General features: G+C 46.9%; 1 protein-coding gene across 1 annotated transcript in view; it reads right to left on the bottom strand.

Moving 5' to 3' along the window:
- The window catches only part of LOC126253522 (fumarylacetoacetate hydrolase domain-containing protein 2), a 158,743-nt gene that overhangs the window by 139,439 nt on the left and 890 nt on the right, over window positions 1–18,414 (bottom strand). The window lies entirely within an intron of this gene.

Below are 18,414 nucleotides of genomic sequence, written 5' to 3'. Positions count from 1 at the left end.
TTGCAGTCTCTTCTCAAGGGCCACTCTCTTCACTGTCACGGTTCAACACTTCTGTCACTCTTTCGAGCACTTTACTGACTATGTAGTACCAAACTACCGCCGTAAACCCTTTTCCTTTTAAAGTAAACGCGTAATATGTACTTGTAATATGTACATTCATGTTCGTAAATTAAGGATAATGCTGATACATGGAGAAACAACGCTCTGGTGGGCGCTTTGCAGGTTTAAATCACCTCGGGGTAATGACCATGCGGTGCATTTGACCTGCGGTCGTCGCATGGTGGCGCTGGCAGCAGTCCACATACGCAGAGGTGTGTTGGTGCATATCAGAGTACGGTGCGGCGAGTAAGTGTGCAGACGTTTTCAGACGTGCTAACGGTGACTGTGTGTTGAAAATGGCTCAAAGAACACATATTGATGACGTTATGAGGGGTAGAATACTAGCGCGACTGGAGGCTGGTCAAACACAGCATGTCGTAGCACGGGCCCTCCGTGTGCCACAAAGTGTGATATCAAGATTATGGCAACGATTCCAGTAGACAGGAAACGTGTCCACGCGCTACAGTACGGGTCATCCACAGTGTACAACACAAGAAGAAGACCGATATCTCACCATCAGTGCCCGCAGACGGCCACGGAGTACTGCAGGTAATCATGCTCGGGACCCTACCACAGCCACTGGAACAGTTTTCTCCAGACACACAGTCTACAGACTACTGAACAGACGTGGTTTATTCGCCCGGAGATCTGCAAGGTGCATTCCACAGACCCCTGGTCACAGGAGAGCCCGTAAAGCTTGGTGTCAAGAGCACAGTACATGGTCATTGGAACAGTGCTCCCACGTTATGTTCACAGACGAGTCCAGGTATAGTCTGAATAGTGATTCTCGCCGGGTTTGCATCTGGCGTGAACCAGGAACCAGATACTAACCCCTTAATGTCCTTGAAAGGGACCTCTATGGAGGTCGTGGTTTGATGGTGTGGGGTGGGATTATGATAGGTGCACGTAAATCCCTGCACGTCTTTGAAAGAGTAACTGTAACAGGTCAGGTGCATAGGGACGTCATTTTGCACCAGTATGTCCGCCTTTTCAGGGGTGCAGTGGGTCCCATTTCCTCCTGATAGCTGCCATCGTGGAGCAGTACCTTGAAACAGAAGATATCAAGCGAATGGAGTGGCCTGCCTGTTCTCCAGACCTAAACCCCATCGAGCACGACTGCGATGCTCTCGGTCGACGTATCGCTGCACGTCTTCAAACTCCTACGTCCCTTCAGGAGCTCCGACAGGCACTGGTGCAAGAATGGGAAGCTATACCCCAGCAGCTGCTCGACCACCTGATCCAGAGTATTCCAACCCGTTTTGCGGCCTGTGTACGTGTGGATGGTGATCATATCCCATATTGATGTCGGGGTACATGCGCAGGAAACATTGGCGTTTTGTAACACATTTGTTTCGGGACGGTTTTCTCAACTTATCACCAATACCGTGGACGTACAGATCTGTGTCGTGTGTGTTCCCTAGGTGCCTATGCAATTAGCGCCAGTTTTGTGTAGTGCCAAGTTATGTGGCACCACATTCTGCAATTATCCTTAATTTATGAGCATGGGTGTATATAAAGTGTACTGCTCGATGTTTCAGCCAAGAAACTCGTAATTAGCGTGGAATTTACGCGATACTGTCTAACAAGGTGCACAGCTACACAGAGATTCACAGGCAACACCCACTGTTGCCACAGGAACATAAAATCGTACGAACTCTGACTGTGGTAGAGCTGCGAAGCAGCTTCCACTAGACTACTTCCTCTGTCAGTCCGGCCGAATGGAGTATAGGCGTCAGACTCTACGAAGGCTGTTTTACAGTGTGCCGCCGCCGTATGGAGAACCAATGTCGACTGCCGCGTCAACCTGCTCTAGAGTGTGCAGAACAATGCACTGCGTCTGGCGTATCACGTTTTCATTGTTGGATTACTTTTCAAGTAGATGGCGCATCAGGACTGTCGCGTCTGCCCAACAATACAGAAATCTGGCACTGCCTAAGAAATTCGACAGAAGCTCCCAACCTTAACCTGAGGACACACGACGCCCAGCAACAACGGAAACCAGAATAGAGGAACCAAGAAATGAATCTTGAGGTTAAAGTAGTGAACCGTAACGGTGGTCAACTGGTCCAAACTCAGGGAGAAAGTTAATTATTCACACGTTCCGTCGCCTTAACGGCGACCTTCACTAAGATTTGGAGCGAGCCAGTTTAACAATTACAGTATACTTTCTCAACGAACAACATAGCAACAAGCTGTCCATTTACATGATTAATTTATGAATATGGGAAATCGAAGCAATCGTGCTTAGATAGCACCTGATAAGTCACGACAGACGGTGTCTTCTGAGGATGATACAAGTAGTTAAAACTTATGTTACACCAATATTTCATACTTTCTAGAAATCTATCAGATTTTTCAAACAAAGAGACGGTTTTAATTGATTTTGGTATCAAACCCGCCATAGTGACTTCTTGACACTGATCCTTTTATCGACAATAATCGGCCAGAAAAGCCGTTTTTTGCTAGGTCTAAAATTACTCTATCATGAATAAACTAATTGCGGGTTTCACTTTGCTTATAATGTACGCAGATCAATTGCGCATCAGTCTTCAACTCAGTGAGCAATTTCCCCAATCACTCTACCTTTCGTAAATGAAACTTGCCGTATGTTTCATTGATAATTATCCAACAACTAGTTACTTTACCCTATCTGAGAGTGACATCTAACATATTACTTAATGAACTGCTGCAGAATGGAATATATAGATACAGGATTTTAACGATCGTGCGGAAATTGCCGTAGCGTGACTATCTGAATAGCCGCTTCCTTGGAGTATACAAAGTACAGAAGTCTATTGGCTCTAGAATGTAGGCCCGAATAACACTGTAAAATATGCAACATTACGGGTTTAATGCTGGATGCTGCAAACATCGGCAGTGTGAATCCCAGCTCGCTGCGTTTGTCCACGGGACCCAGAGGACGTGTTCTTTGACTTTCAGAAGATGTTCGATACAGTTCCACACTGCCGCCTAATGAGCAAAATAGCATACAGAATATCATACCAATTTTGTGATCGGACTGAAGCGTTCTGAGCAAACACAACACAGCGTGTCATTTTTAACGGAGAGACATATTCAGACGCAAAATTAACTTCGATCGTGCCCATAGGGGGTGTCATCTGACTTACTTTTCACAGTCCGCAGGGTGTTTGGATATTCCCGTTACGAACTTCTAGGACTTGTGAAGCGCAGTGAGCACATAATACAGGGTGTCCGAAAAAGAATGACCCGATTTTAACTTTTAATAATATTTAGACAAATGTCACTAGATAACTAAAACAGCGCTAGATGTAATCGGCATGGTCTACAGTTTCAGAAAAAATCCGCTAGATGTCGCTACGAGGGCTGACCTGGACGAGCGCAGTTTCCTTCCCTCGTGACATTGATGAACTAGAAACCGGAATATCAGCTACTGTAGCTTCAGTGACAGAAGACACCTAACGCTCAGTCTGGGATGAATTCGGCTATCAGCTAGATGTCGTCCGTGCAGCCAACGGAGGACATATTGAACATTTACGATTGATTTTTGTAAACTTCTGTCTTTTCTGAGTAATTTAGTAGGCAGTTTGTTGGTGTTAAGCCCTTCTTCCTAATAAATAATTCTATTTAAAATCGTGTCATTCTTTTTGGGACAACCTGTATTCTGAATTGGAACTCACGTCCGGAAACGTACCATTTCCGTGCTACAGCCATTCCAAAACAAGTTGGCAACGCGGCCACTTTTACAAGTAACTGATTAATCGTGACCCAGTACATAAATTTTTTTACAATTCCACTAACTGACAGCGAAAGAAACTGCCCGTGTTTTCGTTGACGCGTTCTCTTCAACGTGATGCAGTACGGCCTGTTCCGATTCGCGTGTGCGGAGAACCACGGTCACGCCTGCTGACAGAGAAAGCGCCCTTTCTCCAGGCCGTTGCGTAATTGTGGCGAAAAGGGTATGCGATGGAGTCGGACGTAGTGGACGACCATCTCGATAAAGGCCGCGGGCGGCTCTTCCATTACTGTCAGCTTCGCCATTCAGAAGAATCACGTCGGCGTATTCTGCAAACGCGTACTCAACCGTGTTGATCTAACACTCAGACACACGTGAATGAGGCTCGAACCAAGTCAGAGAGGTAGGACTGACGTCAAATAACACCACGCGATACGACGTAACCACTCCCCACCACGACTACCCTGTTGCATACCTACCTAGCACGGAAATTATAAGTTTCCAGAGATGGATTCCTATTCAAAATATTATGTACTTACTGGTTCAAATTGCTCTGAGCACTATGGGACTTAACATCTGATTATCAGTCCCCTAGAACTACTTAAACCTAAGTAACCTAAGGACATCACACACATCCATGCCCGAGACAGGATTTGAACCTGCGACTGCAGCAGTCGCGCGGTTCCGGACTGAAGCGCCTAGAACCGCGGCCGGCTATTGCCAATGCGTCAAATCTTCATCAACGTCAACGATGTCACTTTCGTGAGTGAGATTCGAACGAGGAAATGTTACTGTGGCAGACCTGCCTTGGTGTTCGGCGTTTCTATGTTTCGAATGTTTCTACGATCCGTATCATCCCAAGGGGACGTACCAGATCTTCCTGAAGAATAAACCTAAGAATAAAATATACGAAATAATACAAGAACTGATAGAAGAATGAGAATTTAAAAAGAATGTAGCCCCTGAAAATACCCCCCGACACACACACACAGCACTGTAAAGCACGTCCGGAGTTATGGTGAGGCATTGGCGTCGGATGTTGTCTTTCAGCATCCCTAGAGATGTCGGTTGATCACGATACACTTGCGACTTCAGGTAACCCCAAAGCCAATAATCGCACGGACTGAGGTCTGGGGACCTGGGAGGCCAAGCATGACGAAAGTGGCGGCTGAGCACACGATCGTCACCGAACGACGCGCACAAGAGATCTTTCACACGTGGGGTGGAGCGCCTGGTTCTAATAAAACCCCACGTCTTTCCGAGCATGTGTGTCAATTTTTACCTCACTATCTACATTATTCTGTGGCTTTTTGTTTTCAAATTTATACTGACTTTTTGAGCACCCGGTATATATATATATATATATATATATATATATATATATATATATATATATATGGCGTTTATTGTGAAACAATGAACAATTAATATGACGCCAACGTATCCCCTAACTTGGTGAAAAAAATTCGTGTATAGGGTTGTCATTCGTCCCGATATATCGGGATCGTCACCTTCTTGTCCCGGCATCCCGACAAGACCCAATTTTGTACCGATTATGCAAAATACTGTTATGAGCTTGGCTCAAGTAAAAATGTAACGAACGCTATCTACTAGCGCAGCATGTAAAAACAAGCCCCAGTTAGTTTTACTTACTGTTAGGTCAACAGGTATATGTTGAAAAGGTCGTCTTACAGCTGGTGTTGCATGTTGAGTATCCTGTATCGACAAAGCAAGCACATTCTACTTCTAGCGGCCATCGTTCCAGCAAATACCAGACCTCTCCAGTAGTATGGGGTTGGAAATATTTAAGCAGCGCCACAAGGAAGAATCGGGCAGTTCCCATTCGAGTAGCGATCTGATAAGACGATTCTTCCTAAACGCAATACGAACAGCGAATGCAAGTTAGTAATGTTTGCAGTACTTACTGCAGGTATATAGGGCGTGAAGTGTATAGTGACGTGTACTTCGATGAATAAAGTGTTATTGTCGACTGTTTACCGTCTAATAAACTTACAGCTTTCGACAATGCCTAAGGATGGAAAGAGAAAGCGTCACCTTTCGGATGATTACAGGAAAGGGTGGTCTTTAGTCAAGAATGGACGTTCCGATCAAGAAGCGTTGTGTGAGATTAGTAGCTGTTTCATCTCAGTAACTCACGGAGGTAAGACAGATGTGAGGCGTCACATTTCTGTGCAGAATCATACAAATGGATTCACGTTAGCATAGACGCCAAAGACTATTTCTACGGTCATTAAACAAGAACTAACAGTAGCTCGTAAATTTGTCTAGCATCATCAAGTCCGTCAGTTCTCTTCACTGTACCATAAAACAGAATGCCGCAACGTAAAATTTGCTTCATGTTTCTGAACTGAAGCTTGGTTCCGCTTGAAAAAAATATAAAAAGCGTTGAGAAGAATTAAGTCTCGATAGCTAAAATTAGAAATATATTAACAGACACTCAAAGTTGTCTGAATGAAAGGAAGACTGCCAGTTTTATTGGCATGCAAAGCAAGTTAAATTTCGACAAATTAAAGGAGGAGAACCCTAAACAAGAAATATTTAGATATCGAAATTTGAGGAAGAGGCAATGGCTTTCTATACCATAGCAATTGATTACTTTGCTATTTCTTTTAATAAATATTAGGTATTTGATTGGATAACGCCATCTGAAACATCTTGGGTGATGATTGGAAACACTATTGTATACGGACTAAAATTGGTTTCAGAAATATACGTATCTGAAGAGCTTTTTAGAAATTAAGCGCGACACGGAAGTCTAAACACTCCGAGGAAGAAAGGTAGATTTGCTTTCTTAAGAAAACGGAAAATCGTGAACGCAATTTTTTTTGTGGGGTTTAAGGGCGCTCAACTACTGAGGTCATTAGCGCCCAGTCACTGTTGCTAGAGCACAGGGAATCTAGTAAAACTCAAGGGGAGGGGGGGGGGGGGGGACACCAGAAAGTCCTAACAAAGATGTAGATAAAATAAGTAAAAAGGTTAGATGTCTTTGGACAAGCCAGTCAAAGTTATAAAACGCAGAACACGAGCAGCTGCTCGAGCGTCATCAGCTAAAATATCCGGTAAAGTAGATGGCAGGGACAGGACAACACGAGATTGACTAAAGTGGGGACACGACAATAAAACATGGCGCACTGTTAATGCCTGACCACAAGTGCACTGCGGGGCTGGGTCACCGGAGAGCAGGTAGCGGTGGCTAAACCGGCAATGCCCAATCCGCAACCTGGTCAGAAGGCCCTCCTCTCGCCGAGATGGTCGGGAGGAGGTTGTCCAAGCAGTTGGGAGCGGTTTTACTGCCCGGAGCTTGTTTCCTTGGAGGGATGACCAAGCATCCCACCACAACGACACAAGCCTCTTACAAACATCCCCACGAACGTCAGATGACGGGACACAATGGGAGGCTGGCCGAGGCAGGAGGACTGCAGCCTTGGCTGCAGCATCCGCAGCCTCATTCCCAGGCACTCCTACATGTCCGGGAACCCACAGAAAGCTGACAGGAGAACCATTGTCAGCGAAAGAACGGAGGGACTGCTGTATCCGTTGAGCCAAGGGATGGACCGAATAGGGAGCTCCAAGGCTCTGAAGAGCACTGAGTGAGTCAGAGCAGAGTACATACGATGAATGGCGGTGGCGGCGGGCATACTGAACGGCCTGATGGAGAGCAAAAAGCTCGGCCGTAAAGCTGGAACATTGGTCGAGGAGCCGGTATTTAAAAATGGCGGCCCCGACGACAAAGGCACAGCTGACACCATCGTCAGTTTTGGAGCCATCGGTGTAAATAAAGGTGTGACCGGCAAGTCGAGCACGAAGTTCGACAAACCGTGAGCAATACACTGCAGCCGGAGTACCCTCCTTCGGGAGTGAGCTGAGGTCGAGATAAATATGAACCGGAGCCTGGAGCCAAGGTGGTGTCGGGCTCTCACCCTCTCTGAAGGTGGTAGGGAGGGCAAAATCCAATTGTCGAAGCAGGCGACGAAAGCGGACTCCAGGGGGCAGCAGGGCAGACATATACAACCCGTACTGCCGGTCGAGAGAATCAGCGAAGAAGGACTCTTAAGAGGGGTGGTCGGGCATAGACAACAGCCGCCAGGCATACCGACACAGCAGTACGTCGCGCCGGTAGGTCAATGGTAATTCGGCAGCTTCAGCATAAAGACTCTCGACAGGACTAGTGTAGAAGGCTCCGGTTGCAAGACGTAACCCCCGATGGTGGATGGAGTTGAGACGGCGTAAGAGGGATGGCCGAGCAGACGAGTAGACGAAGCTCCCATAATCCAGCTTCGATCGGACTATGGACCGATACAAGCGAAGCAGGACAGTGCGATCCACTCCCCAAGATGAACCACTAAGAACTCTGAGGACATTAAGGGAACGTGTACAACGGGCCGCCAAATAAGAGACGTGCGGAGACCAACAAAGTTTCCTGTCCAATGTGAGCCCTAGAAACTTAGTTGTTTCCACGAATGGGAGAACAACGGGACCGAGATGTAAGGATGGCGGAAGGAACGCTTTATATCGCCAAAAGTTGATACAAACCGTCTTCTCTTCAGAGAACTGGAAGCCATTTGCCACGCTCCATGAGTATAGGCTGTCTAGACAACGCTGAAGGCAGCACTCCAGGAGGCATGTTCTCTGGGCACTGCAGTAGATCGCGAGGTCATCGACAAAGAGAGAGCCGGAGACATTAGGTGGAATGCAATCCATAATTGGATTGATCGCGATGGCAAAAAGGGCTATGCTCAAGACGGAGCCCTGAGGCACTCCGTTCTCCTGGAGGAAGACGTCGGACAATACGGAACCCACACGTGCCCTAAACTTTCGATCCGTTAAAAAGGAATCAATAAAAAGGGGCAGGCGACCGCGTAGGCCCCACCTGTGCATAGTGCGGAGGATACTTCCTCTCCAACAGGTATCATAAGCCTTCTCCAAATCGAAGAACACGGCTACCGTTTGGCGCCTTCGCGAAAAGTTGTTCATGATGAATGTCGACAAGGTCACAAGGTGGTCAACAGCGGAGCGGCGGCGACGAAAACCGCATTGGACATTGGTAAGTAGCCGTCGAGATTCAACAATCCAAACTAACCGAGCATTAACCATGCGCTCCATCACCTTACAGACACAGCTTGTAAGAGAAATGGGGCGGTAACTAGAAGGAAGGTGTCTATCCTTACCGGGTTTGGGTATAGGAACAACGACGGCATCACGCCAATGCATGGGGACCTGACCTTCGGTCCAGACGCGATTGTAAGTACGAAGAAGGAAGCTTTTGCCCGCCGGAGAAAGGTGTGCCAGCATCTGAACGTGAATGGCATCTGGCCCCGGAGCAGAGGACCGGGACAGTGCAAGCGCACGTTCGAGTTCCCGCATAGTAAAGGGGGCATTATAAGTTTCCAGATTCAGCGAGTGGAAGGAAGGTCACCGAGCCTCTTCTGCCTCTTTCCTGGGAAGGAAGGCAGGGTGGTAATGAGCGGAGCTGGAAACCTCAGCGAAAAACCGGCCGAAGGCGTTGGAGACAGCCACAGGATCAACGAGGACCTCATTACCTGAGGTCAGGCCAGGTACCGAGGAGTGGGCCTTAATGCCCGACAGCCGGCGCAGGCCACCCCATACGACAGAAGAGGGAGTAAAACTGTTAAAGGAGCTGGTGAAAGAGGCCCAACAAGCTTTTTTGCTGTCTTTGATGATTCTACGGCATTGCGCTCGGAGTCGTTTGTATCCAATACAATTCGCCAACGTAGGACGGCGGCGAAAGGTGCGTAAAGCACGTCGTCGAGCACGGATAGCGTCTCTACAAGCCTCGTTCCACCAGGGGACGGAAATGCAACGTGAAGAAGAGGTACTACGAGGAATGGAACGTTCGGCAGCATTGATGATAACAGCCGTGAGGTATTCGACCTGACTGTCACAACTGAGAAAATCGTGGTCTGGAAAGGTCGCCAGGGAGGAGTAAAGTCCCCAGTCAGCTTTCGGTATGTTCCAGCTCGAAGGACGTGGGGATGGGGTGTGGTGCAGGAGACGAACGACACAGGGGAAGTGGTCGCTCGAATAGGTGTCAGAAAGGACATACCACTCGAACCGACGGGCAAGAGTGGTAGAACAGATCGAGAGGTCCAAGTGAGAGTAGGTATGAGTAGAGTCCGAGAGGAAAGTCGGGGCGCCAGTATTGAGGCAGACAAGATTGAGATGGTTGAAGACATCCGCCAAGAGGGAGCCTCCTTGACAGGATGCAGGAGAGCCCCAAAGGGGATGATGGGCATTGAAGTCGCCAAACAATAAGAACGGCGGGGGAAGCTGAACGATCAGGTGCATCATGTCAGCCCGACTAACAGCAGATGACGATGGAGTGTAGATGGTACAAACTGAAAAAGTAAAAGCAGAAAGAGTAATACGGACAGCTATTGCTTGGAGTGGGGTGGTCAATGGGATGGGATTGTAATAGACATCGTCCCGAACGAGCAACATGACCCCACCATGAGCTGGGATACCGTCCACAGGGGTGAGGTCATACCGCTCCGAGGTATAGTGGGTAAAGGCAATACGGTCAGTCGGGCGCAACTTGGTTTCCTGGAGACCAAGGACGAGCGGACAGTGCAGGCGGAGGAGCAGTTGTAATTCCTCCCGATTAGATCAAATACCTCTTATGTTCCAATGTAACAAGGCCATCGCTAGTCAAAAAAGAGGGGGAACGAGACGGGGGAAGAGCTGGTCACCTCGACGGCCGCAGAGGGCCAGGTTTCGAGGGAACAACGCTACAACCGGCGGGAGGCGGATCCTGGTCCATCGAGTCGTCGCCAGCTGCTGCCGCTGTCCCTGGTTGTGTAGGAGGGGCAGCATCATTTGCCGACGAGAGGCCAGCTGAGCGCCTGGCAGCAGAGCGTCCCGGCGAAACTGAGGACGGCCGGGAGCAGCGACTCACGGATGGAGTGTCAGACGAAACGCGCCGGGGTGGAGAGGGGGATAGAGACTTCTTCTTGGAGGCCTTCTTGGAAGTCCGAGAAGGCGCAGGGATGGTGGGCTGGACTCGAAGAAGGTCCTCACGCGCGGGGTCCGTTTTGGAACGCCGGACCTCGGAAGCTGGGGTCCGGAACATTTCCCCGATGGACGCCTGAGAAGAGGATCGCTTCTCAGGCGGTGGGGGGTGGGGGGAGGAGGAGGAGGAAGGGTGGCCCCTGGGGCAGAGGGGGCGGGGGCCACGGGGAAGGAGGATTTGTAAGGGAGGGATTGGGGAGGCGGAGGCAGAGACCCCGGATGGGGGGAGGAGGCGGAGGGGGGACAGGATAGGGGTGAGGATACCGCGGAAGGAGTGGACACAACTGAGGCAAACGAAGTGGTCAATGGCACGGGATGGAGGCGGTCATACTTCTTCCTGGCCTCAGAATAAGAGAGACGATCCAAAGTTTTGAGTTCTTGTATCTTCTTCTCCTTCTGATATGCGGGGCAGTCTGAGGATCTAGGCGAGTGGATGCCAGGACAATTAACGCACCGAGGTGGTGGGGTGCATGTATGTTCCTCACGAAGAGGACATCCACAATCGCCAGAAAGGGGCTCAGCCTCACACCGTGACGACATGTGCCCAAAGCGCAAACACCGAAAACAGCGCATAGGAGGCACGTCGCACCGGTAGCACATCACCTTTACCTTCTCCGGGAGAACGTCCCCCAAGAAGGCGAGGATAAAGGCCCCGGTGTCGATGGGACGGTCTTTGGGGCCGCGCTGGACTCGCCGGACGAAATGCACGCCTCAGCACTCCAGGTTGGCCCTGAGCTCCTCATCAGATTGCAGCAGGAGGTCCCGATGAAAAATAACCCCCTGCGTCCTATTTAGTGCCAGATGCGGGACAATGGACACTGGAATGTCCCCTAGGCGGTCGCACGCCTGGAGCGCCGCCGACTGTGTGGCGGAGGTGGTCTTTATAAGAACGGACCCCGAACGCATCTTACTGAGAGCCTTGATTTCCCCGAAGATGTCCTCAATGTGCTGAACAAAGAACATGCGCTTGGAGGTGGCGAACGTCCCCCCATCGGTTCGAGAACAGACCAAATAGCGGGGTAAGTACTTCGCCCCAAGCCGGCGGGCCTGTCCCTCCTCCCAGGGAGTGGCCAAGGGGGAAAGGGCAGGAGAACCGGAACTAGAAACAGTACCTTTCTTTTTAAAAGACTTGGCCGCAGAGCGACCCGATACATGTTGACGTTTCATCTGCGAAACGTCCGCCCCGATACCACCCACTCCGACCAGGGGCTCTCCCCACGGGCGCCACCCAGCCTCAGCAAGGGCCATCTGGCAGGATGACCGTTGCCGGGAGTCCTGATGCCCCAAGGAGACGGGCATCTAGTCCTTGGCTGACGTGGGGAGGGTGCAGCTCAGGTATCGGCAGTACGATCCCTGTGTGGTCAGGGGGCTACAACCTAGAGGGTACATGACGACCCCACCACAACGGGCTGGCTACCGTGCTGGATTTCTGGTGCCATGGAAAGTCCATCATGGTCGTAGGTGCAGATGGGGACGCACTATGGGCGTAACATGTACAACCCATCAGGCGTTTAGGCCCAATTTGAGGAATAGTGGGTATGGTTACAACGCCGGTACGATGCTGAGTGCCAAGGTCTTAGTGCACTGAGGGGCAGTGGTACACCACGTAAGGCGTCCTTCCCCAAAAGGCTTGTACTTCTGTAGAATTTTGAAAAATGGAGGGCAAACCCCAAGGGGGACCATCACATGGAAGGCCGAAACGGTTTTAACTCCTTTTAGTCGCCTCTTACGACAGGCAGGAATACCGCGGGCCTATTCTAAGCCCCGAACCCGCAGGGGGGGTGAACGCAAATGTCAACTGCGAGGATTTGTTTTCCCGCATACAACTGCACTGTGGAAAGAGTATTTTCGCTATGTCGGTCCACATGACTGATGAAAGAAATCGATTGCTGCCAGGGACTGTAGAATCAGTCTTACAGTGCCAGTTTAATTGAAGCCGACTTGCTTGGAGTTTTAAAAAAACGTAAAACGGAAAAAAGGCGAAATATTCCGAAAAATACGATGTACCAACTAATTCAATTCTACAGCCTCATGTCAGTGTCCGGACGAGGTCCTGAATATATATGGCAACCCTACTCCTGTAGTAAAGTAATGGGTTGATAAATGGAAATAAAAACAATCTTCCGAAAAATACGATGCACCAACTAATTCAATTCTATAGCCCTATGTCAGTGTCCGGACGAGGTCCCGGCTATATATGGCAACCCTACTCCTGTAGTAAAGTAATGGGTTGATAAATGAAAATAAATAAAAAACAATCAGGTTTTGAACACGGGGAGAAAAAGTGAGAGGCCACGACGATAGCCACTGTCCCACTATTTTGGATGTAATTTTCTCGCGCTACAAGACATCTAAATTACGTCGGAAACTTTAACAGTCTCTCAGAAACGGTCGAGTAACTACGGATAGGTCTTAACATGTTCGCTTATTCTGACTCTTCTTTCACCGAGTGAAGCTTCTGGGAAATCGGTTTATGGCACTTGCCATGTTCTCCTCGTCAGTGCAAAAAACCACGAACAAAACTTAATGTGTTGTACATAAACCTGAACAAAATATAATTCTATACAATTGACTCAGAGTCATAACGTCATACATTTTAAAAATAACTTTGAAAACATGATACACATATTTCCAATCTGCTTATCGGGTCATTGGTATTTTGAAGGGTACAACAGCTGAAGCAAGAAACACTCGGTACAAAAATAAGCGCGAAATGATATTTTCATTATTGGAAGTGTTTCGTATATCAGCTATTCAATACAACTGTAATCATTCTATTTTCATAAATCTAACATTCAAGAAGCAAACAATTTTAATTGGGGTGATAATCACCCAGTGGTACTCAGCACAAAAATCGTGCATACATTTTAATGTGCTGTAACTATAAAAATGAACGAGGCGTCATTGGATACAATCGACACAGAGGGAAAGTCATTATTTTGAAAATAATGTTTTTGAAAACAGGGGAGATATAGATTTCCAACGTGCTTATGGGATAATATTGGCCCAAGCCGTACTAGGAGGGGTAACACAGCAAGAACCAGCCCGACTCGGGATTTTTTTTTTTTACAATGAATGCGCCACGGCACATAGAATGCCCACTGCCAACGTATATTCAGTATTGACTGAGATCTAACGCGCGATGGACGTTCCAAGTTGGAAATCATGATTGTTTAATTAATTTGACAGTTAAGGGTCACAGCTACCTTGGGGTAAACAATGTGCACCTTCTGTCACTGAGTATGCAGTACATTTATGTCAAAATTGCACTTAGGTATGTCGTTTTACTAACGGAAGATGCTATACGGGAGACATTATGAGAACTTAATCGTGAAAAGACTTAAGTGAATTTCCTGAGGAAAGTGATTCTGAAGCTCATGTTCCTGCAGCATTTATGGGTAATGGCGAAACACCAGTCTGCCAAATCTTCGTACAGCGATGAAGAAAACAAGAGTCGTCCATGGCAATAATGGTCGTTGTCTCAACACAGATGTTCCTATACAAGAGCCCGGCCAATTGCCTACAACATTGTTGTCCATATTCCAGGCATTGAAGGGCAACGCGAAGAATGTGGAGTCAGAGAAAACTGCACGAAATTTACTGGCAGAACAGTCAATTGAGAATAAATTTAAACATTCACCAATCGAAACATTCAAGTTACATGTCTCCATGGTTCTAGTCAGAACTTAACTCACGTGACGAATCTGGATGAGGTTACTTGTTCTCATAAGCTTATATTAAACTGGAGGACTAATCAACAGCAGTAAACTGAATTTAGTTTTATGTTCTAACTATTTTGGCATTGCACTGTCTTGTGCAACAATGGGCATCAGGCTATTCAAGTTTCTCACATATACATCTACATCCATACTCGGCAAGTCACCTGACGGTGTGTGGCGGAGGGTACCTTGAGTACCTCTATCGGTTCTCCCTTCTGTTCCAGTCTCGTATTGTTCGTGCAAAGAAAGATTGTCGGTATACCTCTGTGTGGGATCTAATCTCTCTGATTTTATCCTCATGGTCTCTTCGCGAGATATACGTAGGAGGGAGCAATATACAGCTTGACTCCCGGTGAAGGTATGTTCTCGAAACTTCAACAAAAGCCCGTACCGAGCTACTAAGCGTCTCTCTTGCCTAAGATTCGATGTTCAACTACAATGGCAGATAGGCGAGAACTACGAAGACGAATCAAATATAAACCAGAGTTTTTGTTTTACGCGCCTTTTGTAAATGGCGAGCGGCGTGCTGTTTGCTCATTGTTGCTTTCGTTTCCAGTGATGTCCTCCACAGTTAGATCGTTTTATCATTTCTTTAGTCAGAATCGCAATGTCAGAGCAATAGATACTATTGCGCAAGGCATTATTATCAAGTTTCTCACGGTGGAGGACGTAAAACCATCCGAAATTTTGAAAAGACTTGCGGCATAATTCAGGGACAACACCCTGGGAAAGATAACGGTGTAGCACGCCATAAACACCTTTTACGAGGACTAGAAACAGCTGAGAATGACATACATCTTCCCAGGACCAGCACGATTGAGGAGAATATTCGCACTGTTAACCAACTGGTTGAAGACGATCGCCAAATAAAAGTTGCTGAAATTGCTACTGAGGTAGTGCTCAGGCTATCATAACAGACAGCTTTGGATTTCGGAAGGCGTCCGCAAGATGGGTGGCTTGTCTTCTCACCGCGTCGTTTCATGGTGTGCAAACGGCTACTTACAAGCCACCAAACTGAAAGGGAACTTTTTTTTTTTTTTTTTTTTTTTTTTGCACCGGCTTGTGACCTGCGATGAAATATGGGTGAATCATTACACTTCGGAAGAAGGCAGCATGGATTGGCGCAAAAAGGACGAATCTGCGTCCATCAAAGCCAAAAACTCTTCGTGCAACGGTCTTTTTTGTTCTTAAAGGAGTTCTTTCTCATTGATTTTCCCCACGAACGTCATATTGTGAACGCTGCATCCTAATGACAACTTTTGGAGCAAACAAAACGTGCATATCGTCAGAAAAGGTGCGCATTTCCAGTATGGTATGTGATCGTGCTTCAGGATAATGCCCGAAGCCACACAGCTGCTCGATCTCAACAAAAAATTCAGGAATTGTTCTGGACCACACTAAAATGTCCTCCCTACTATCCTGACGTGTCACCCTGCGATTTTCGTTTGTTTGGCCCAATAAAGCAAGCAGTCGGACACATAAGAAAACTATGGCACTGCCGAAGTGTTCATGCGCAACTGGTTGCTGTCACAGCCATGTTCATTTTACGAAAACGCGATCACGAAACTTCCTATCCGCTGGGAAAAACGTCTTTCCCGTTCAGGGGCCTATATAAAAAAATAAGTCCATGTGGGTGAATTTTTCTGAATCTTAAATAACCTTATAAAAAACTTCAGGTTTATATTTTTGGCTCCCCCCCCCCCCCCCCCCGTTCATGAACTGGATCCTATCAGAGATTTGTGGAACACCTTTATAAGTAAACGCAAACCATTATACAGTCCGCATTCTTACTATAGATCAGCAGTTTGTTGGTTTTCAGGGTAACTGCGCTTTCAAAGTCCATATGACACAAACAAAAAAAATATGGTATAGAGTAAAACCGCTGCCACTCACAATAGAAGGGGATTCATTTAAAACAGTCATCTCCAGCCCTGAGCTCGGAAACATGTACCTGAATATAAACCACCTAAAGATGGGCACAAGCCCAAAACCGGTTGTGTGTTAAATAAAATCACCTATTGTGACTGGTAGCGGTTTTTATTCTACACCCTAAACAGGAACAGTCACAAGTTTAGCTGCAACCATCATGGATAAAATACATACAAATAGATATGACATGAAAATTGTAATGAAGAACAATGCCTATGAGTATTATATGACAAATGGTGAAGTTCACACTGTTGCAGTAAAGAAAGAAACAAATATGTACCGGAATACTATGTACGAAAACTTTCTGAACCTATAAACTGTATAAAGCGAAGACTGAACGCTGGTAATTGGTTTAATAAGGTTGTTGTCCCTTTGTCGACCACGCACAGAGACATCACTACTGATGACGGAACTGAAGAACCACAGATGGAGTTATATACAGCATCATCAAGGGAGGATCTGATACCTTTGATCAGTATTGTGCCGTGGCGAGACAAAAACGAAGTTGGGAGCTTTGTACGTGGTTCGCCAAAATGGATCAGGCAGGTACGGTATCAATGCAATGATTCTGTATGGAATGGTCAACCCCAATTGTTAGAATCCAGTACGGGGGTTCCTACAGAATCTCTCTGTAGATCTTTGCAAACTTTCGTGGAAAACTGCCAAATGTAGGTATGCAAGCAAGTGTGAATAGATGTATTTCTTATGTTCTTCCAAAGCCGCTTATTGTGGAGTGTTCCCAGAACTTTACAGGGTGTGTCTTCAAAGCGCAATACGATTCATACGCTCGCAATGAAAGAACAGGAAAACATTGTTGGTATTCGGTAAATGTAGCAACAGAGCTAAGTTGTGCCACGAGTGTGGAAATAATGATTTAATTTATGAATAATTGAGAAAATTTCGAATTATTTGTGTGATATATGTATACTTCATTAATTGAATAATACGTTCATCTGAATAAACTGCGAATAAAATCTTTGGATCCGGATCACTTTCAAGTCTCTCTATTGAAAAGCTTCCATGACAGTTTGTCTCGAATTTTGCATGCAATAATACTGTTGTTCCAGAATAAAATTTTCACTCTGCAGTGAAGTGTGCGCTGATATGAAACTTCCTGGCATTAAACTTTCTTGCCGGACCGAGACCCGAACTCGGGTCGTTTGCCTTTCGCGGGCAAGTGCTTGCCCGCGAAAGGCAAAGGTCTCGAGTTCGAGTCTCGGTCTAGCACACAGTTTCAATCCCCCAAAAAGTTTCAATTCTAATATTGATTGAAATAGTAAATGACAGAGGCGAAATAAAATGCGTTTATCGTACGAAAGGCCAGTTTCAGTATAAAATATTCGCAATTTCTGCAGCAAATAATTGAGGGTCATTGTGATCCTGGTGTCCAGAATTTCCGAGGTGAACACTACTAGGTTTAACATGGAGCTTGGCACTTCTGGGTAAACTGACCTTTGAGATGGCGTACACGCTTTGAACGATTCAAGGATGGTGAAGAAAACTGGCCATGCTCTTTCAAAGGAACCATTCCGGTGTGCTTTAGCTCTCCGTAAGAGCTGCTTCTCGCTCTTACTGCCAGCTCTACATTACTTTCTCTAATGGCAGACACTGAACTGTGTATTATAATAATAACCGTTATTGTCTGGCGCTGTTGTATTTAGTAGGCGTATCTGGAAGTACGTTTGATGGACACTCAAGCACTAAAGTAGAAGCGAACAAATATGCGCCCAACTAGTATCAGGGAGGTGGCAGACTGCAGACAAACAGCTGAACAAATTTAATTAACGTGACTGGTGCTTACAGCCCACATATAAGAACGATTTCTAACTAAAAATTAAAATTCAACGTCAAAATACGCAACGGTGTACACCTACCCTGTCCAGCTCACTTTAGCAATTATCGAGA

The sequence above is a fragment of the Schistocerca nitens genome, chromosome 4, assembly GCF_023898315.1.
Source record: "Schistocerca nitens isolate TAMUIC-IGC-003100 chromosome 4, iqSchNite1.1, whole genome shotgun sequence".
NCBI lineage: Eukaryota > Metazoa > Arthropoda > Insecta > Orthoptera > Acrididae > Schistocerca > Schistocerca nitens.
Note: the sequence above shows the minus strand (reverse complement) of the source record. Positions and strands in the feature narration are given on the sequence as shown.